The 22,278-nt window shown below is 39.0% G+C and overlaps 1 long non-coding RNA gene across 15 annotated transcripts in view; it reads right to left on the bottom strand.

Annotated features, from left to right (window-relative positions):
• Positions 1-22,278, bottom strand: part of LOC140636580 (uncharacterized) — a 456,565-nt gene that overhangs the window by 247,984 nt on the left and 186,303 nt on the right. For 2 of the 15 annotated variants that reach the window (XR_012033775.1, XR_012033786.1), the window contains exon 5: positions 1,381-1,494. The exons of the other annotated variants lie outside the window; for them this stretch is intronic. This is a non-coding gene — a long non-coding RNA (uncharacterized lncRNA). The remainder of the gene's footprint in view (positions 1-1,380; positions 1,495-22,278) is intronic. 15 annotated transcript variants of the gene reach the window in all.

Genomic DNA, 22,278 nt, shown 5'->3' with positions numbered 1-22,278 from the left:
GCTCTGCTGTATGGAGTGTGCTTGGACCCAAGCTCCAGCTTGTAAATAAACCCTCATGTACTTGCATCAGTGTCGGCTCCTTGGTGGTTTCTCGGATTCGCAATCTTGGGCACAACAACCTTCTGAACAGGAAAGGTAATCAAACAAGTGAGCAAAGAAGGCTTTGGAATTACATCCCTTCTCCTCTCACCAGAGGCCCCCAAGATGAGATCTGTGAGAGCCCCACAATAAAGCAATTTGAAATTACAGATGTACCCCTGGACCACTGCCTCCTAGGACAGGATGAAACACTTCACAGCACTCCCATTTTACCGTGCAGAAGCCACTTTCCCCTCCATTTACTCAGTGCTCCATCCAATTGTAATCATAAAACCAGGCTATATCAGACCATCCAGAAGTGCTATATTTTTCCAGCAGAACATTATCTAAATCAGGGAGCGAATCTTTAACAAAGCACTGTCATTGTTTGCCTAAAACGCATGCTGATAATAAAGTGCTTTGCATCCGTGCTGATGCTGAAAGATTTCACTTAAGGCTTGTTTACTCCTGGATGGACAGAATTTCTTTATGGCATCCTTACTTAGAAAGGAATATATGAGAGCTAGGGGAGAAAGGGGAGCCAGGCTGAGCCGTGCCCCACTGGCCAGTGGGACTGCTAACTTCACCTCCCAGGCAGAACAAGAGCAAGGTCTCCTCTAATCAAGGAAGGGCCGAGAGGTGTGGTTTGAGCTAACCCTTATATTCTGATTTGATCCAAACACTGTTATTCCAAAGCAAAGCTGAAGCTGTGGGATTATGGGAGCACACAGTACAGGTGAGTGAGAGTAACGTGCAGGGTTAAATCACTTGAAAATTCCCTCCTGAAAGAAAACAAAAGAGAGGAAAAGGGGCGGGTTTTTAGAACTGCAGCAGGTGCCTGGACTCACCACACCAAACTTCTCCTCCTCTTGGGGCCTGTTGTTTTTTTGTTTGTTTGTTTTGTTTTTTAAGATTGTATTTATTTATTCATGAGAGACACAGAGAGAGAAAGGCAGAGACACAGGCAGAGGGAGAAGCAGGCTCTATGCAGGGAACCTGATGTGGGACTCGATCCCGGGTCTCCAGGATCACACCCTGGGCCAAAGACAGACACTGGGGCCTGTTTCTAACCTATGACTCCCGAGTTTGCAGTAGAAGTGCCTGATGGATATGTGAGCAAGAGTCACCGTTTGTAGTTGTTGTTTTTTTTTTTTTAAGAATAACACCCCACAACAATGTAGGTTTTGTCAGAAACCACAAGCTATTCTGTTTGGCCATCAGAGCACCTCCCACTCGAGGTTTATCGTGGCTGCTGAGCAAGTGCACAGACTGTGGCTGAATGAAGAGGAGCCTGAAGCTCACCTGTTTACGACTGGGTTAGAAAGCTTTGAAATAGGACCCAGGCCAGCAGCTGTTATCTTTATTGTGCAGAATGACTGAGTTCGACTTCTGGATCACTGGGTTGGGGCGATACTTCTGCAAAGAAGCAAATGGTGCTGTCAGTGTGGAGGAAAAGAAGTCCTAGCAGCTTAGGTGCTAGCGATGAGGCGATGGAGGGGAGGGGAAGGGGATGCTTGTCAAGTGATGCAGATAATGGAGAAAGATAAGCCTTAGATCATAAATCAGCTTGCCGACACCACCTATGGCTTTGAAAGGGCACCGTTGTTTCTTACTGTATCACGAGCTCATTAATACGGTCGGCAGTCATTAGGGGGGGTACAAGAGAGAACATAATTTACATATTAAGTAGTTAATCGTGGATTCCTCAGCATTCCCATTCTGAAACGCACGCCTTTCTAAAACACTTCAAGGGCACAGTTCAGGTTCATGTCGCTACATTAAAGTTTTCTTCTGTCTATAAAAAGGGTGCTTGTTAAAAGTTATGATTTCAGTACAATTGCACAGGCTGTTTCCAGGGTGAACCTCTGACCCCTTGTCTGAAATGGAGGTGGGAACTCTTCCAACGTGGATGATCATTCCCACTGACATTTTGATGAAGTTAATGGACACAATTTACATGAAGGGCCATAGTTAAGAGCTCTCAGTAGGGGTGGGTATGAATAATGTTAACTTTTGTAATGCAAAACCATAAAAATCTATTAATTTTATTATCATCATAAATAAAATTATATTAATAAAATACTCTTATTTTGAAAAATTTTATGACTACTGGGATAGTTGGATGACTTTTCTACATCTTTCTACGACTGTTGGTTGTCACAAACAACCGTGGGCTGCCAGCCGGGTGCAAAAAGGCCAGGCCAGGCCTGGGGAATGAGTTTATTGATAAACCTGAAGCAGGCCTGTGGTTGTATCGTTAAGGTACAGTTACTCAGGTCTGGTCTGTAAATCAATGCTTTCCTGAAAAAGCAAGTTCCAATAATGAACATCTTGGCACAGAAGAAGAATATGAAACAGCTAGTGGTTCTCTAGGGGGGACCCAGTTCAGCAAGGTCTTCCCCTCTTTCCAAGCAGATTTCTCTCACCATCTGTAAGACACTCGTGGGCTTCCTCCTGGATCAGATTGTATAGCTGCAAAAAATATGCCATGAGACTGGCATTCAGGAGCCCTGATTAGGACCATCTTGGAGGATTTTTAAATGTACTTGTTTTTCTTATTATTAAAATATTACTTTGTAAAGATTTTATTCACTTACTCATGAGAGACACAGAGAGAAGCAGAGACATAGGCAGAGGGAGAAGCAGGCTCCCTGTGGGGAACCCAATGCAGGACTCGATCCCAGGACACTGGGACCACGCCTTGGGCCAAAAGCAGATGCTCAACCACTGAGCCACCACCCAAGTGCCCCTATATTACTTTAGAATAATACGTTATTCAGGATTGTGAAAAGAAAAAAGGAAAATACCTAGGATTCTAACACGCAACCACTGTAAGTCTTGGTGCTTGCTTTCAAATTTGTTTGGTTTTTTTCCCACTTATCTTAGAAATATCTCTCACTGTTTTTTTTTTTTTTAAGATTTTATTTATTTATTAGAGACCACAGAGAGAGAAAGAGAGAGAGGCAGAGACACAGAGGGAGAAGCAGGCCCCACGCAGGGAGCCTGACATGGGACTCAATCCCGGGTCTCCAAATCACGCCCTGGGCTGAAGGCGGCGCTAAACCGCTGCGCCACCAGGGCTGCCTCTCTCACTGTTGTTTATTCTTCCAGGAACACTGAGGAAATGATACAGACTACTATAGTCTATTTTCAGTAGAAAGTGTGGAGGATGTAACAATAGATATGTTTTAATCAACAAAACCAAAGAACTTTTTGAGTGTTTCAGGAATTTTCCACATGTATAATCATTATGTGTCAATCATTATGATCATGAGATTAGTGAATGCTACATGATTATTTAGAGGTCATTAACTGTAAGCCATGCTTGAAGCAGAATTCTGTAAATATTTTCAATTGTTCTCTGGTATCTTACCAGAGTCCACTTTTTTTCCATACTCCTGAACACACATGCTTGCTTAATTAGCACAACATCAAGGATTCCCATTTCTGCACGTATCTGCAGAAGGAAAACTTCCTTCCTCGCTCGTTCTCTGTGTTCTGATGTTGGTATATTCCTACCCACACTGTTTCAGCTCTGTCTCCACATTCATGCATTTAAATCACTGCATATTGAAAACTCAGTCAAGCCCTGTACTGGGCACTAACACTATCAAGCTAAATGAGAATCAACATCTCCTTGCTTTTTCCTGCATTCGTAAAGGGCTTTCAATTTCGATACAGTCGAAGATACAGACCCTTAGGCTGGTCTAAGGATGGGTGAATTTCTTCATTTGATTTTAGGAATTTAACTATCTAAATATTACTTGACTTAGTACATTGCTGAGGAGATGTGAAAGCGAGTAAGTTCACACATACAATATTGTGTTCTTGGGATTTGAAAGAGAAATTTGAACTCTGACATATTATTGCAACCTGTGGACCCCAGAAAGGTAATGACTTGACTTACTGAGGCTTGGTTTTGGGATAGAAGCTACCTACCTAGTCAGCCCTCTTGGAAATCAAAGCAGATGGCATTCTCATTTGGGTCCACCAAGAGCAAACTCTATGTCAGTACTTAGAAGAAGAATCCTATCCAGGACATTACAAAGAAAGCAGAGGAACTAATTAAGATTAGTGAGATCCATATGTAATAGAAATTCTATCTAAGTGACTATAAAATTAACTTCAGCATTAAAATACATACTGCAAATTCCAGCATCTCTTCTCTGGGGGGTCAAGGCCTCCCTGGCCACTTGGAAGCTTCAGATGAGAAAAGTGCTAAGAAAAATTCATTATATTCATAGCTCAATATAAGACCTAAGGGAGAAACTTAAGTCCATACCTTGGGACTTCTCCTAGCCCTATTCCCAAATATAACAGAATATATAGAGACTTACATATAAAGTATACTTTACCCAATAAAAATCCTTTGCCAGAACAGCTATTCTAGCAAAATGTTCTAATTTCTTTTTGATTGGGAAATTGGCAAACCTCGTAAAAGTGATGGGAAATATATTAATGTTTAGTGAGGAATCCTATGTAGTAGGGATAGTTACTGTGGCCCTTATAAGGCTTATAGAGTTTAAAGAATTTTTCTGAAGTCACACACGTAGTAATGGATACAACTGAATTTCAAACTCTGGTCTACATGACACTGATACCCTTGCTCTTTCTAACCTATCAAACTGTCTCAGGAAAGGCGGTTCCCTCTCCTTAATCCCACACCATTCCCATCCTATGAAGGCCTTATTTTTTTATTCATATCACAAATTTTTATTTAGCACCTGTCAACCAACTGTTGTGATAAGTATTGAAATCACTGTTTAACAATAATTGTAGGTAATTATCTTTATGTTTGCCATTATTCAGAATTAATATTTTAATATTTTTATTTGTGAGATATTCTGGTATAATGAATTATACATTAGTTAATATAATAAACAACCTTATCATCATGCAGATTTAACATAAGCAAATACTGTGCCACATTCAATTTTCTCCTATTCATTAAGGACTGGAATCTTGCAGTTCCCAACTTCCATCCTCAGAGTGAGCCACTACCTAAAAGTTGGTATGTATGATTTGCATGTGTGCTGTTTATATACTTTTACTGCATATTTATCTCTAAGGGTCCAGTGTTTTTCTGTTCTTCGTGGAATGGACCTTAGGGAGATCTACTATTTTTAAACCTATAACACGTTCTCCAAAACACTGGTCACCATTTCCATTTCTGTGAAGAAATAATATCTATTTCCCTAGTCCTACAAACACCACTATATTTCCTAGTGAGCACTATGAAATCAGAGGTGGACATGAGATTAGATTTATAGAAATGGTGATGTGCATATAGGGAGAATGAGTAGGAGAGATTATAGAAAACCAACAGGTCCTGGTTTGGCATTTGTATTTGCGATGCCATTAACTGAGACAGGAGAACTGCTAAAATGGGGCAGATTTTGAGGGGGAGGAGGCAGGATTTGGGATACCTTAAATGTAAATTGACAGTGAGACTTCTAGGTAAAAACAATTGAATTATTGAGCACATTACAGAATAGACATGTGCATGTGTGCATGTGTGTACGTGTGTAAGGATAACAAATTTAACTCAATTATAACTTGAATGAACATATAAAATGCAGTTTCCTGATTTGGTCTGTAGTTCAACTGGCCTTATTTACAAGTCCCATTTACTAAGGGGAGAGTTGGGTACAACTCCATGGCCCATCTGATTTTAAGTATTTTCCAATCACTAATTTAATTAACACTTTACGTTTATTTGTCTAGGTTCTTATTTTTAGCTGGCCCCCGTAACCCCTTTAAAATGGCATCATGGGTGTAGGAATGGAGTGTTCATGTGACCTCATGGTAGGAGACTGAAGGTGGTCCCCAGAACTGTATGGCATTCTCTGAATTTTCATGGTGTAGACAACAAAAGCCATACAGCTATGCTCCGAAGTATGGTTGGCCAAGTTCTGTATACCTTCTGCTGACATCTGTCATCTATGTAATCCATTTCTTGTCTGGACTTTTCTTGGTTAGCCACAGCCTAGTGGCACCTCTCTGTCAATGTAGGATCTCATTGTCACTTCATGGCTATAGATGCCTTTATATCATGTCCCTGTTCTTCATCTTGCCTTTTATGCTCACAATGATCCACTCCCAGCTTCTGCTATGGACCCACTATAGTGAGCCCCAGGGCAGGCCCCAGCTCTCAATTCTGTTTGCACCAAGGAAAGTTCAGCAGGGCAAAAAAAAAAAAAAAAAAGAATCTTCTCCCTGTTTGATCACAGGGCTCTGCCTGCCTATATGAAGGCTCTGACTCTGTTGGAGGTCTATTTTACATAGCAATCTTTTCCTAAAATTCCAACTGGGATGAGGTTAGTTTATGGCTGATCTTCTCTTTTATTTGAAGCCTAGCCTGGGGTGGGGAGACTAGAACACCGACATCTGACAATCTTGCTTACTTCTCCTCTTTTGCCCTTTCTTGCTCAATAAGCCCACAGGAGCAGAAGTTCTAAAAACTTCTTTGTTTTGTAGAAAACAATCTTTGTTTGTTTAAAAAACAAACAAAGTAATGCCTTTAATCTTCCTTCTCAGCACAGCTTCTTACTTAAGAATGGATAGGGTGTATTTGCTATAACAGAGTGAGAACTCAGTGATTTGAGTCCTTTATGCTTAACATTTTATGAGTTAAATTGGGAGTGGTGAGAAGTAGGAAGGGGCTAAAGGAATCAGCAAGTCCATTCTTTCTTTCAAGCCCATTTTCATGCAAACACACCAAGCACCAACCCATTTTTTCCCAATAGACTACAAGAAAGTAAGTTGTCATAAAATCTTTTAAAAAATATCTTAGAAAAATATATATATATATATATATTTTAGCTTAATATTGCACAATAGTATAGTATCTCTACTGTGTATATAGTTGGAGTCCTGACTGAAAAAGTGGAATTTATAATCAGTGGAATTTATAAGAAAAGAGAGATGCCAGAGCATAGAGGGAGAAAAAAACAAATACTGAGGAATACCAACATTTGAGCAGCAAATGGTAAGAGAGGCCAAATGAAAAGCAAGAGGTTGAGGGACAAGAAGGAAGAAAATGAGAAGTGAATAATATCATGGAACATTTCTAAAAGTCATAGTGCTACATGCTACAATGTCAAGTAAGGTAATAAATATGATCCACTGCATCTGAAAATTAAGAAGTCATTGGCAAGTTTAGCAAAAATAACTCTGATGAATTGGTGGGCTCAGAAAAAAATTTACTAGGCTAAGGAATCAAAGAGAAGTGAGAAAAGTAATAAAGTAAGTTTCCTTTAAGAAAATTTGTTGTTAAGGGTAGAATAAATGTAGCATAAGAGAATGTAAGCAGAGGCTCAGGGAAGTTTGCTTTTAAGAAAGAAAACTGTCAAGGTAGGTTAAGTTATACTGTAATAATTAAAAGCCCAAAACTCTAAAGATATATTTCCCCTATAGGTGACATGTCCCATGCGGATTATCAAGAATCCGATGTTATAGTCACTTAAGAGTTGCAGGAAAGTGGAGGCTTGATCATGTTGGCTCCTAGGAACTTCTAGCCATCAGTGAAACTCATCACCTGTTATTAGCCAAAGCAACTCATATGGCCATACTTGGCTTCCAAAAAAAAGGGAAATGCAACCATATAATAATGTCAATGAATACAAAATATCACTATTTGTGAATAGGCTTACTGACCACTGTGGGTAACGGTGACTTGTTCATACCAAGGCAAGTGAATCAGGAGGGAGAGAGAAGTTGAAGACTGACTAGAGACAGGAATTAACTGGAAGAATATGGTCTTAGAAGAAAGAAGAATGTAAAGCACGAGATGATGGGAGAGCTTTTGCAGAAGAACAACTTGTCCTTAGAGGTGGGAAGGAAGGAAGTGAAGATGGCCATGAATAGAGATGGGTATGTGCAGGTCATATTTGATAGCATTTTTTTTTCCGATGAAACAGGAGGCAAAATCAAAGACTGAGTAGAGACCATCAGGGTTAGACTAAGGGTACTGATAAATTTGATGCAAATTTAGAATTATTATTCTAGCAAATGGAAGATGAAGCTGTTTAAGGATTGCATGAGTAATTCTGGTTCACAGCATGATTCCAGGTGTTTTCAGTAGGAATGTTTAAAACTGCACCAGTTTGGGAGATTGTTTAATTTTCTCCAGTAGTGAGAGAGAAAGAAGGATGACCTGAGATGGTTGGATTGTTCAATGTTTGGAGCTTTGTAGGCCAGGTGCAACAGACTGTTGAGAGGATGAACTTGTTAGGGACACTGGCAGGAAAGAGGCTAAGGGCATAAAACAGGAAAGTAGCTCTTCAACTGGGAGAAAAGAAAATGTTGACCAAGTTCTTTTTCCTAATGGAAATTATGACTTTTTAGACTCCCTGATAAAGCAAATCCCATGGAAATATAATGACAGCTGTTTATAGGAGTCCAATTAAATCAAGTAAGATTTGCATTCTCTCTTTGGTAAACCTCCCAGAAGAGACTTCTAGCAGAACTACTCTGTCACTGGGAGTTACGACTATGCAGGTAGCTAATAAATCTACCCCTTTTGATGAACACATGAATGTGTCATGGGAGCCTAATATATTTTATCCAGCGAGAAAAGATGGATTCTAGTAAACTTGGTTTGCAATTCTGAAGACATAAATCACTTTAAGAACAATCATTAGGACTAAAGATACCAACATAATAGAAAGCCTGGGAATCATTTAACAAAAAATCTTTATTAGAACCAGGGAACAAATATAAATTCAGAATTTATCTTTTTAGAATCCATAATTTTTAAATAAATTCTGGACTGGGAGATATTACATTTAGGAATATTTACTTTCTGCTTGAAAATTTTGAGATAGAGGTAGCAACTGAAAACCTATCAAATCTAGCATGTTGACATTCAACTGCTTTACATTTACATATCCAACAATGTGAGGATTATCTCTACAGAGAAGTTGGAAAGCTGAAATGTTTTTATGCTCTTATTTCCATTTTTTCCCCCCTGGGTCATAGGTTATTTCTTCTGCTGCTCCAATTCCAAACTCAACTTGAATTGGACACACTTTTTATTATCTTGTATCTCTTAAATTAGGAGAGGAGAAGTATTATACCTGGTGATAAAAATAGACCAGAAAAAGCCCTGTAAAAAAGGCCAGCTTGGTCTGATCCTGAAAACTTCAACCAAAAATGTAACCTGTGCTTTAGTTATTGCCAGTAAGGAAGGACTGGATCAAACCCAAAAGAAGGTAGTTTTAATCAATTGTTTTTAGGAGGAGAGTCTATAACCTACTGGCTTGAAAATCTTCGAACAGTAAGTCTTGTAGAGACAGAGCAGACTTGCCAAAATTGCATTACCGCTTCAAACCATCACAAATTACACTGCACTTTAAGTTTTATTACCAAGTAAGACAGCACACAAATTCATTTCCATGTCTGTTGCCAATTTAAATGAATGGCTGGCTCCTGCCAGCTCAGGAAGACACCGGAGGAAATGTTGCACAGATCATTGGTGCATGGAATAAATGATAGCAGGCCCCTTGGTCATTTAATATCAGAGTAAAATTTATATTTTAAGTAGGCTTTAAAAATGTAATGTGAATTATGCTATGTGAGGGCAATAATTCAAAAAGCAACCATATTAAATGCCTACTGTGTATCAGAACCATTCTAGATGTTGTAGATGGCATAGAATTAGAAGACATAAACTCTGTTCTCAGAACTTGCTCTATGGTTAGTCAAAGTAAACTAACACACAGGAAAATATTTAAGACCTTATGTAATTAGGGTTAAACTGTTTGGTTTAGGAATTCAAATGCTATAAGAATTCAGAGACAAGAAAGATCAGTAAAAAACTAGAACAGTCACAGGAGGCAAGGTGTTGAAGATCTGAAAGAGAGAAGAAAAATGAATATTCCAAGCAAAGAAACAGAATGAACAACAGCAAGAACTTAGGAATTAAGGTTGCAAATTCATAGGAGTCATGGGATTCATTTGATTAAAAGGGATTTATAAAGAACTGTTGGAGGTTTGAACATGACCAAAGCATGGAAGAACTTAAAAAAGAACCAGAGGCACTGAATTTTGAGTAGTGATGGGTCGTAGTTTATTATTGTTGTTTCATCCCCCAAGCCCCCAACCAATCCTGAACAGCCCTATTAACAGGAAGGGGGCATATATTCATCTGTGATCTATGTGGGCTAAGAGTACTTTTGTGCCAGATGAGTTGGCTTAGAAATAAAACCAGTCTGGATGCCAAAAAAAGTAGGTAAAAAGAGAATGAGCAGGAAATAGCCAACCAGAACTGAAAAGTGAAGACCCGAAATCCCTTGGGGAAAGGGGGAAATAAAACCAGGACAGAGGCTGAAATGGGGAGGAGAGGAAATGGAGAAAAATAATAGAAAAAAAAAGAAAAAAGAAAAATTAAAGGTCACAGAATGAAGACTAGAAAGATTAGGAAGCTGAGAAATAAGACATGAAGTATATAACCTGTTTTAAAAAAAATGAAACAGAGAAAGTGAAAGAGAAAAGTAAAATGAATTTTAGAGAGGAGGCCTTGAAATAGGCATTGAAATAATAAAAGAAGGAAAACCAACAGTAACCCAAGGCAAATACATTGTGAGGTGAGAAGGAAGATGGTAAGAAGGTGAAGGAGAGAAGGGGTAAAGACTAGGAAATGAGCTGGGGGAACAGTAAGATACCCTAAGTAAGTACACTTGAGAGGAGAGGATGGAGGAAGAAGATAAGAAATAAATCTTCAACAAGATTTTCTGTTTCTGGGAAACAAAACATCCAACATTGCTCTTCCTGTCTTGTCCTTGCCCAGAACCAGCACTGCCAATCTCTCCCCGCAGTGAGCCACAGCAGGGTGACCGACTCCTCGGGACTCCCACCCCCCCAAGACTTCTCAGGGGTGTTACCTAATTTTAAGGCTTCGCATTCAGACTCCAGAACCTCAGTTACAACGTATCGCCACTCTGCACTTTTTAAATTCACTTCTGGGGATCCTTGGGTGGCGCAGTGGTTTAGCGCCTGCCTTTGGCCCGGGGCACGATCCTGGAGACCCAGGATCGAATCCCACGTCAGGCTCCTGGTGCATAGAGCCTGCTTCTCCCTCTGCCTATGTCTCTGCCTCTCTCTCTCTCTCTCTCTCTGTGACTATCATAAATTAAAAAAAAAAAAAAAATTAAATTCACTTCTGTTTAGCTTTCTCTTACCTTTCCACAGTACAAGTTCCTAAACTTCCCAAAGCCCCCAAAACCACCCACGCTGCATCTTCACTGGATTGCTTCTCTTACCCAGCCTTCTTTTGAAGAAAAGAAAGAAAAGGAGGAAGGGAAAAGGGAGAGGGAGAGAGGGAGAGAGAGAGAGAGAGAGAGGAAGAGAAGAAGGAAAGAAAAGCTTCCATTCCCTCTACTGTTAACTCCTTCCCTGCATTCCCCCTTGGATGCCCAGACCGGCCTTGTTGGATCTCGCAGCCCTGCCTCTTCCAGTGGTCAACCTTTCTTTAACGTCCCTCCCCACTCACTTCTATTGTACTTGAAACCTCTTTCTTCAACACATTTTGCACTTTTAACCTTGGCTGTCTGGCCTCTGCCTTCGTAACAGAATTAAGACCTTTATCCATCTTTAACAAAAACATGAAGGACCATACTTTCTTCCTGAAGTTTCTCCCCATTTTCTTCTATATCAGGATTCCTAGCTGCAAGTTGGTGAATAATATAGAGAAGGCACTTACTAAAAGGTCGGTGAGAGGTTGACAGTGTCTTTGGAAGGGCCAAAACACGAGCCTTGAGGGCAAAGTTCTCAGAATCAGACCCCCAAACCAGCCTTTGAGAACACTCTTTGACAGCTGCTGTCCCACCTCTGCCCCTCTGAGTGCCAAGAGCAACCGTCCAGACTCCTGCCAAGAATTTAATTCTACCACAAACACACGGCCACCAATACCGATGCCACTTCTGACCAGAAATGAAGTCTTGCATCCCCCGTGGCCTGCAAGGGCCCGGTGCCTTTTGTTTCCTCCCTTGCCAGAAGAATGGATACACACAAACTTCTTTCTCCACACAAGTGCAACTGCAGAGTCCAGTAGGTACCCGGTGTTTACCAGTGGAATGATAGACAGAAAAATATAAATAACAGGAAGCATAAATTAGAATCATAGTCATTAACTCTGGACACCCAGAGTGATTTGTTTTTCCTTTGCCTCCATTTGAATTACAGTCACACCCAGAGCCCAACATGTCTGTGGCTCCATTACTGGTGTATACTTCCATGATAAGCAAAGAAAATTCTATTAGCTACCAACTGGCACACATAGATTGGAATTTGTTTTTTAAACTGATGCCCAAGTCAGCTTCCTCCATACTACACCCATATGCTACCCCAGATGTTGTGCCTGTTTCATTTTAGAGGCTATTATGCCTGCCTCATCTTTGCTTCCAGAACATCGACAGAGTAATAATTCCTGCAGTCAGAGACATTTGAAAAGTTCTATAATAGTGAAATGATGCTTTTTAAAATTTGCATAAGTCATATCCATTCATGGCTCATGTTTTCCTTAATATACATTCTATATTAGCATCAAACCAATGCAATAAAAACTCATTAATCCAGGCCCCACTCATTTTAAACTCAATCTCCGCTGATGACTCCTTGTTTCTGCTTCTGTTTCTTTCCTCTCACCTAGAATGCCTTTTTCATTCAACTCAAATTTATGTCTATCGGCTCCTTCCAAACTGAACTCAAGATTACCTATTCCAAAAGCCCTCTTCGATTAAACACACCTGATTCTGATCTCTCTAGGGCGCTGTACCCTATCAGAACTTACGAACTCTGTCTGTGCTCTGCTTTTGCAGTTGTGAATGTGATGCTTTTATTGGTTTTATGCCATTTTCGATGTGAATGGTTTCTCCTTAGCTAGGGGATAGCTCTTAGGGAGGAGGGACTGTATCTTCTGTTTTCTATATATACCAACTCCCCAACCCCCCAAGCCTACCTGTGAACTATACCTGAAGTAGGCATCCAGGACATGCCCCCAGAGGAAAGGGATACACTTAGGGTAAGGGCAGAAAGTGCAAAATAGAATCCATTCCCTTCAAAATAATTTCAAACCTTAATCTTACCAACAGTAGAAGTATGGCACCAGAAACTAACAATATCTTACAATGTCATCTTTAAAGATATTGAGAAATGATGAAGCTACATATGCAGCAGGCAACACCTAAATTATTTAAACAGGAAGAAACTATGTGGAGGGATTTTAGCACTGAATCTCTTGTTGTGATTTATGACAGGTAACTCACTACACATTTTGATGAACTGTCATAACCCAAGTTACTAAGAGAATACGATGTAGAATATTTCATTCCACAAGTATACAGAAATAATCTGCTCACTTTCTGGACTGAAATTTTAAAAGAGCTAAGGCGTTTGTAAATTATCCGCTTGGCAAATTTCCACTATTTATAATTTGTGACTTTTTTTTTCAAAGCAAACAATGAAAATGTCATCTTCTGAAACAATATGAAATCTGAACTCTGAAAAGATACTTGATGATTTTTAGGATGTTTTGTTGATTTGGAGAACTGTGATAACGATATTATGCTCGTATTTGAGCAAAGTCCTTATCTTTTAGGAATACTTACAAAAATACTTATGAATTTATGATAATAAAAATGTGTTTTGTATACATTAGCGTAACTATTTTAACACCTTAGAAAATAGATGCTGGGGATGCCTGGGTGGCTCAGTGATTGAGCATCTGCCTTTGGCTCAGGTTGTGATTCCGGGGTCCTGGGATTGCGTCCCACATCGGGCTCATGGGATGGAGTTCCACATAGGGCTCCCTGTGAGAAGCCTGCTTCTCCCTCTGCCTGTGTCTCTGCCTTCTTTCTGTGTCTCTCATGAATAAATAAATGAAATCTTTAAAAAAGAAAAATAAAACAGATGCTGTTCTGCTCACTTTACAGACCAGGAAACAGCTTTAGAAAGGTTAAGTTTCCTTCCTAAGATCACACAACTAATAACTGACAAAGTCAGAATCCAAGCTGAGAACTCTTTAGTACCAAATTCCACATTCATAACCACAAAGACATATTGCCTGTTTTAACATGACCCAAAAATAAGATATTCCTTTTTTGCAAAAGGAAATATTTATTAAGCAGCCCATAATTATGATTTTATTTCATGGTCTTTCTTTAAAGGATACTCAAGGAAATGTAATTTACTTCAGAACAAAATATTTAGCAGATATATAAATCATCTATAACTGAAAAGATATTGACAAGAAAAAACTATATATATACATGTATACATATGGTATTTAGTTGGTACATATGGTAATATGCACTATGGTAATATGATAATATGCACTATGATCATATCATGTTATTTGAAAGATTTCTGACATGGGTTCATCATCTTCTGTTTCCCATATCCATTCAGCTAATGAACATATATTGCTTAGAAAATTAATAATTAAAGAATTGATTCAATTAAGCAAATATTTATTTAATAGCTTTTATATTTCAAACCCTGTGTCTGAATCTAAAAATCTAAAAATGAGGTAGATATTGCCTTTCTCTACCCCCATACCTCCCAAAGAGCTTAGAATCTAGTTACTGAGAAAGGCTGTAAATATGACCTTAAAACAAAGTATAAGTTCCGTGAGAAAAGAGCAAGGAGTTCAAAAGATAGAGATTACTTTGAGTTGGAAAAATGACAAAGCTTCATGGTTGAAATATTTGAGGTTAATAAGACTTCAGCATTGTATTATGGAGGGTATAGACTAAAATTCTGTAGCATAAAGACCTCAAAATACAGGGGCTTAAATAAAATAGTTTATTTCTTAGCCATCTAGGGATCTATAAGTTAGGGTCCAAGACTAACAGGGAAACTCCATAATCTTAATTCATGGGTTCCATTTCGCTCTAGTCTGCCATTTTTCAGCCTGTGAGAAGGAGGAAAGGAGTCCACAGCAAAAAATTCCCTTTAAGTAGTAACATTAAAGTTGTACTATCACTTCCACTCACATCCCATAACCTGTAACTTAGTTATATCGCTGTCTCTACCTGGAAAACGCAGTCTCTCTACCTGTGCGACCATCTACCCAGCAAAAGCACAGAGTTGTTTGCAAAAGGAAAAGTGGAGAATTGACACTGTTGTCAACCAACTATCTCAAGTTCACCCTTCTTCCCACATACATAATGCACTCAACCCCTGCCCAAGGGATACAACCCAGCACCCTTTCTGACATCGCAGCCAGTTCAAAGTCCAGGCCCTGGGGTGATGTGCTGGTCTTCTTGCAATGTCTGGATATAACTACTAAAAGTCGAGTGACCTATGAAACAACTAACATATTATCTGCTCCTCAATATGCAAAAAGCAAACAAAAAGTAATGTGATAAATGCTGTAGTCACTCCCATATGGAAAGGGGAAGAATGTAAGAAATCACCAATTACAACAACTATCAGGGATCCCTGGGTGGCACAGTGGTTTGGCGCCTGCCTTTGGCCCAGGGCGCGATCCTGGAGACCCAGGATCGAATCCCATGTCGGGCTCCTGTGTATGAAGCCTGCTTCTCCCTCTGCTTGTGTCTCTGCCTCTCTCTCTCTCTCTCTCTCTCTCTCTCTGTGACTATCATAAATAAATAAAAAATTAAAAAGAAAAAAAGGATTCTTTAAAAAAAAACAACTATCAAATCTTCTTGAATAGAAATTATGAAATCTCTCTGAAATAGCAGTGAAGTAATTTCCTCAATTAGTCCATCTGACTGTCCTTGCTTATGTTCTTCAAGAGTAACTCATCTGGCCATTGTCCAAGATTCTTGGCTTTATCCTCTAGGATACAGGTTATCCAAAATTTTTCTTATGGGGCCATAAAATAGACATTTTAGGGTTTGTGGTCTATATATGGTATTACACATTTTTTCTTTCCTGTTATTATTGCTATTTTTTTTAATTTTATAATTCTTTAAAAACATAGGACAGTGGGGATATAAATGGGTATAGCCACTATGGAAAATAATATGGAGGTTCCTCAAAAATTAAAAGTACAGCTACCCTATGACCCACTAATCACATTTCTGGGTATTTTTCCAGAGGAAATGAAATCACTATCTCAAAGAAATAGGTGCACTCCCATGTTCACTGCAGCATTATTTACAATAGCCAAGATACGGAAACAACCTAAGTGTTCATCAATGGACAAATGGATATAGAAAATATCACACATACACAGGCACATGCACACACACACATATACAGGAATACTATTCAGCCTTAAAAAAGAAAGAAACCCTACCATTTGTGTCAGCATGGCTGAAACTGGAGCAGTATGCCAAATGAAAAAAGCCAGACACAGAAAGACAAACACTGTATGATAACACTTACATGTAGAAGCTTTAAAAAAAAAATCACACTCATAAAAACAGAAGAGATTGGGGGTTGCCAAGGGCTGGAGATGGGGTGGGAAATAAGAAGATACTGATCAAAGAGTACCAACTTTCGATTATAAGGTGAATATGTGGTGAAAATCTAATATACAACATGGTGACTCTAGTTAACAATCCTATATATCCTATATTTTATACTCACAATCTGCTACTGGAATGGATGTTAAGCATTCTCAAAAAAAAAAAAAAAGGTTAACTTTGTGAAATGACATAAACATTAATTAACTTGATTATAGTAATTATTTCACAATGTATATGTTCACAAAATCATGTCGCACACTTTAAATATACTACAGATTCATTTATCAATTATATCTCAGTAAGTTGGAAAAATAAAAAACTTAAAACTGTAAAAAGAGTAATACCTCATAAAACACAATTCAATTTTTTACTAAAAAGTTAATTAATAAAAAATTAAAATGTAAAACAATATTTAGCTCATAGACCACAGAAAATAGGTCATAGACGGTATTTCATCTGAGAACTGCAGTTGGCCAATCTGCTCTAGAGATGTTTTTGTCCATTTTTATCCATGGCCCCATCCAAATTGGGCGCTGGAGCCTATGCTCTGCTTGGGAGCTACACATCTCTTAGTGCATTTGCTGCTGGTACAGTCTACAAAAGCCACAAGTTGTGTTACATTTTGAAGTATCACAAAATGTCCAGGCTCATCATTGGTTGCTTTGGCAATACAATTTTCTCCCAAACATACTAGTTTTTTTAATCGATTTGCTTCCAGTCAGTACCATGTAAAAATAATCACAGCCAGAGCTCTTTTCTGATCAGAAGTTTTAAACCTGGCACTCTCATCCATTCGTCACTGGCTTCTGTGTTTATCTTCCTCAATTTCATGACAGCTGCCTCACAGTCATCTGAGACAATATGCTAAGCAATCCTCTCAACCTGATCTTCACAGCTAGAAATCCCTCAGCAACAATCTTCATTCTTGTTGTTGGGTGGATCAAAGCAGTTGGCTTGGTCAAATCTCATGAGGCCCAGAATTTCCGAGGTCCCACTCATTTCAGATTGTAGGCCATAGGCAAAGGGTTTCTTTCAGCAAACGTTGATCACCTCCCATCTTTACTTGCAAACTAACCAATCCTTGCCTGAATTTAGCTTTTCTCATGCAGTCATTGGTCCTAAAAGGACTAAGAAGAAGCCAAGACTCACCAACATTCTGCTTTTTCTAATCATTTCCTCTAGAGTCATGGGTTGTAAAGTCAGGTGGTCTGCCTTCCAAGTTACCACAGGTGAGAATTTTGCCTTTCAAAACAAATTGATTAAATGGTTCAAATAGAAGTTAATGATACTATTCAGCTAACGTGCATCAGGGAGCACCTGAAGACCTGGTAACTTCACTGTCCAAGCACAGTTGGAGTTTCACAGGGTAAAGAAAAGCTATAGGTCTTTGTGGTTGGGTTCACATAGAAGTGTTTGTCTCTTCAGGCTACAGAACTTGTGGTTGGAAGTTGTCCTGGTTTTCATGCCTCTTGCTTAGGATAAGTAGTGCAGTCCCATCCCAACAACTGTCAGAATAGTACTTTTCTGCTTTTGTCAGCCTTGTAGTTTGTTAGTTGAGGTTCATGAAGTAGGGAAGACAATAGCTTAATGATGGAAGCTGAAAAGGAAGCAAGAATCATCTAGCATGTCTGCTACAGTCTTTTCATTTGCCCAGCAGGTTGGCACAGCTCAACAAGAGTTGTAGCCACACATTACTAATGTAATGTGTCTGACATGCAGAAGTTACTCAGTTACTGGTACTTATTATGAAGACTTACTCCAGAAGCAAAAGGGAAGGACTAGGATGTTCTTGTGCAGGGATAGAAAATCATGAGATCTGTCTTAGGAAAATAAACATGACAGCTGGGAAGAGAATGGCTAGAAATGCAGACAGAGAAGTTTCAAAAAGACCTGTAATCAGATGATGGCAGGAAAATTGGAAAAGGAAAGAATGGATGTGAGAGGCTGAAAAACAGAACATGTGGAGCTTAAAAAGCAAAATCAAGACATCACAATACGCAAAAAAAAAAAAAAAAAAAAAAAAAAAAAACTATTTTGCCTGGTTAACAATAAGGATAAGGAAGGTACCATTAACAGAAATATAGTGATCAGAGAGAAGCCTGGTTTGGAAATTATAAGGTTAAATTGTTCCTTAGCAACCCAGAAACAGATATCAAACACAGAGCTTTAAATGAAATTCTAAAATCCATGATGTAGGCAAAGGCTGTCAGTGGAGATTCAGAAGCCGTATGAGAGAGTACAAGTTCTGAAAGAAAGGGAATTCAAAGAAGTCCCTGAAAAATGGCTCTACTTGGATTTAAAGAAAATATATTGTGCTATATGCATAGAAAAATTTCACTTAGCCATAAAAAGGAATGAAGTACTGATACACATAGTAATTTGGATGAATTGCAAAGTAAGTTTGCCAACTGAAAGAATCCAAACCAACAAAGAGTAAATATGTATGATTCCATTTATCTAAATTTCCAGAAAAGGAAACTAATGCATACCAACAGAAGACAGATCGGGGGGTGCCTGGGGTAGGGAAGAACGGACTGCAAAGGGCCAAAAGAACTTTTGGGGGCAATAGAAATGCTCTCTAACCTGATTGTGATGGTGGTGGTTACCTGGGTATGCACACTGTCAAAACTCATGGAAATATGCAATTAAAACAGGTAAATTTTATTATATGTAATGTATCTCAATTAATATTAATTTTTAAAGCTTATATTTAGTGATTGGAAGGAAGAAGAGACAGACATGAGTCAAAAAAGGAGTGCGCAGAGGAACAAGGGGAAAACCAACCAAAGAGAGAACTTGGTGCCTCACAGATGCCCAAGATTTCCAATGAGAAAAGTGTAGTCAGCATCACTGAATGTTAGCACACACAGAAAGGAAGGGTATAAGGACAGAGGCAATCCGATGGTCACTTCTGACATCCAAATTAGTTTCAGTAGGACAGTAGAGGTAAAATCTAGATTTCAATGGGTTAAGTTAATAAGTGATGAAAAAATTAGGGAAGTGAGGTCTAGGCTTCTCCCATAGTGAAGAGCAAGGTAGATATGGAATTATACCTTAAAAACTTAAAGGGAAGATTTTTCAATATACAGAAGAAAGGTGTCCCAAGGCAGAAGACAGAACAATAGTCTTAAAGAAATGGAGAAATATGAATCTTTCTGGAAAAACGGAAAATGTAACTAAAGGAAAAGGTATTAATGGGTAAGTTTGTGAAAAAGAAAAGAGGTAATAAGATGGAATTAAAAGAGAAACATTTGCCCGTACGAAGGAAAGAATGTGTTAAGACCAACATGATAGAGCACTTTAGCTAGACAAGAAGAAATAGCAAATGGTCTCAACCATCTAGTCAGTTGAACAAGAAAATCAGTTGAACACTTTCCATTAAGAGTAAGGAAGAGTGTCAGAACAGGGGCCTGAAAGGGGTGGAGAGGTACTAAGACAGCTGATCTGGGGATTTCCAACAGAAAGCACTTGGCCAGCTTCAGTGTGTACACAAACCACTGTGGGTTCCTGTTAAAATGCAGATTCTGATTCAGTATTGGGCCTGACACTCCTCATTTCCATCAAACTCCCTGGGAAAGCTGATTACCAACTTTATTTTGTGTAGCCAAGACCAGAGAGAACCTTGGCAGTGAGCAAAAGGACTGTGGAGTGGGGGTCCAGAGTTGGAGTAGCCATACAAATACATGGTAATCTTCCAACTAAATGCTAAACATCAAGGATGCAGAAATCATTTGCTGCCATGTTCTGACATCTGACACCATGACTGGCATGTCAGAGGAATGAATGATATAAATATGTACTGGATCAATGAAAGAATGAATAGTTCTCTCTCAGGGAAAGTGGGCAGTGGTAATTAAGTAGGGTTGGAGAATCAAAGCCAGACATGGGGGGGCACTTGATGGGATGAGCAGTGGGTGTTATTCTATATGTTGGCAAATTGAACACCAATAAAAAATAAATTTATTAAAAAAAAAAAAAAACAAAGTCAGACATGGTAGAAAAAGAGTAAGAGTGAGGAGTGGGAGAGTGAATTTCTGGAAAACTGCTGCTCATGGAGGCCAGGTAGAGAGGAGAAGTAAGTGATGACAACACAGGGAATCTACTGGGAGCCATGAGAGGGGATGAGAGATCACAAAGTAGTAAATAAAGTGCAGACTGAGGGGAGAAATGAAAGAAAGAAATATTTAGAATAGAATCTATAATCCAAAAGAGCTATATTTCTGTGTTTACGACCTTGACTACAAAGATGTTTCAACTGAAAGCAATACTATGGCCTGGCTGAAAGCTTATCGTGACCTGAGGAGATTGAGGAAAATGTTTAATAGATGCGCTTATTTCACCATGTCAAAAAGTACATGAAGCTTCAGCACAGCAGCCAGCATCTTTAGTAACTAAACTCTTAGCAACAAATAGTAACCGCTCCCATTCAGCATAATTGCAATGCCAAAAATAGAACAGAGAGCTCATCTACCACTTATGATCACTGAGTTGACATAACTTGGGTAATCTGTTCCTAGGTTACAACAAAAATAATTTACCTGCTTAGGTGATAAGGATGTATAGAAAAGGATCCGGTAATATTTTATGTCACCTTGAGGTAAATTTATATAGAGCTCCATTAAAAATCTTCAAGGTTAAAAAATCAGACTGCATCATGAAAATGCTAAAATGAAGAATGCCTTATTGGCAGGAACCTTATGACAATGTGTTCTGTAAGAAAGGCAAATGTGAAGCCAAAACTGAAGAGTCTAGATTTTCAAAATAATTATTGATGGAGACACCTGGGTGGCTCAGCAGTTAAGCGTCTGCCTTCAGCTCAGGCCATGATCCTGGAGTCCCAGGATCAAGTCCCACATCGGGGTCTCTGCATGGAGCCTGCTTCTCCCTCCGCCTATGTCTCTGTCTCTGTCTCCCCACCCCCCACCCCACCTCTCATGAATAAATAAATAAAATCTTTAAAAAAATAATTATTGATGATCAAAAAAATCGATTTGTAACCCAAACTGAGCTAAAAAATGGTTGATCTTTCCAAAAAGCTGTCAAAATCCTCTTCTAGATGCTATTCAAAGGATCCAAGGTAGAAATAGCCCCCATAACAAAGAGTCTATGGAAAAGTGCCTCTTCATACCTATGTGTGTATGCATGTACCCACAGGCAAACACTTGAGACGCGTACTTGTTCCTTAACCTTGCTCATACCAATGAAAAAAATGGGACTTAAATCCCTTCTGATGTTGAGAAGGAAGACGGAAGGAAGAAGTCAATGTCCACTGTGTGCCAGGAACTCCAGGGTTTCACAGCTGTTCTCCAAATGAATTCCTACATTTCATTCTCATGATTTGAATTGGTATGCATTATTAGCACCATTTGGAACACATGGAAACTGATGCTCAGAGAAGTTAAATGACTTCCCAGGTCACACAACTACCAACATATGCAGCCAATATCTCTCATCATTTTCAAAGTTCTTTCTGCTCTGCCACGTTGCCTCCCTGTGTGATTATAATTATTCTCACCCATTTTATAAATATGCATTAATTTATTCAAACTCCAGGCACTGGAAATAAAAGTGTCTGTATTTGAATAACACATAGTCCACTAATAACACATGGTTCATGCCCAAGGTCTCGTATGCAAATAATGACAGCAATGTGTGGTGAATGCTATGGGAGCCTGTAGGAAGAGTACCCAGCTCCAGGCAGATGGGTTCTGGGAGCCTGGAGACAAATATCAGGTATTTAAGCAGACTCATAAAGGATTCGTTC

This window comes from Canis lupus, chromosome 7 (assembly GCF_048164855.1).
Source record: "Canis lupus baileyi chromosome 7, mCanLup2.hap1, whole genome shotgun sequence".
Taxonomy (NCBI): Eukaryota; Metazoa; Chordata; class Mammalia; order Carnivora; family Canidae; genus Canis; species Canis lupus.
The sequence above is the reverse complement of the archived record's forward strand: the minus strand, read 5'-3'. Positions and strand labels throughout refer to the sequence as shown.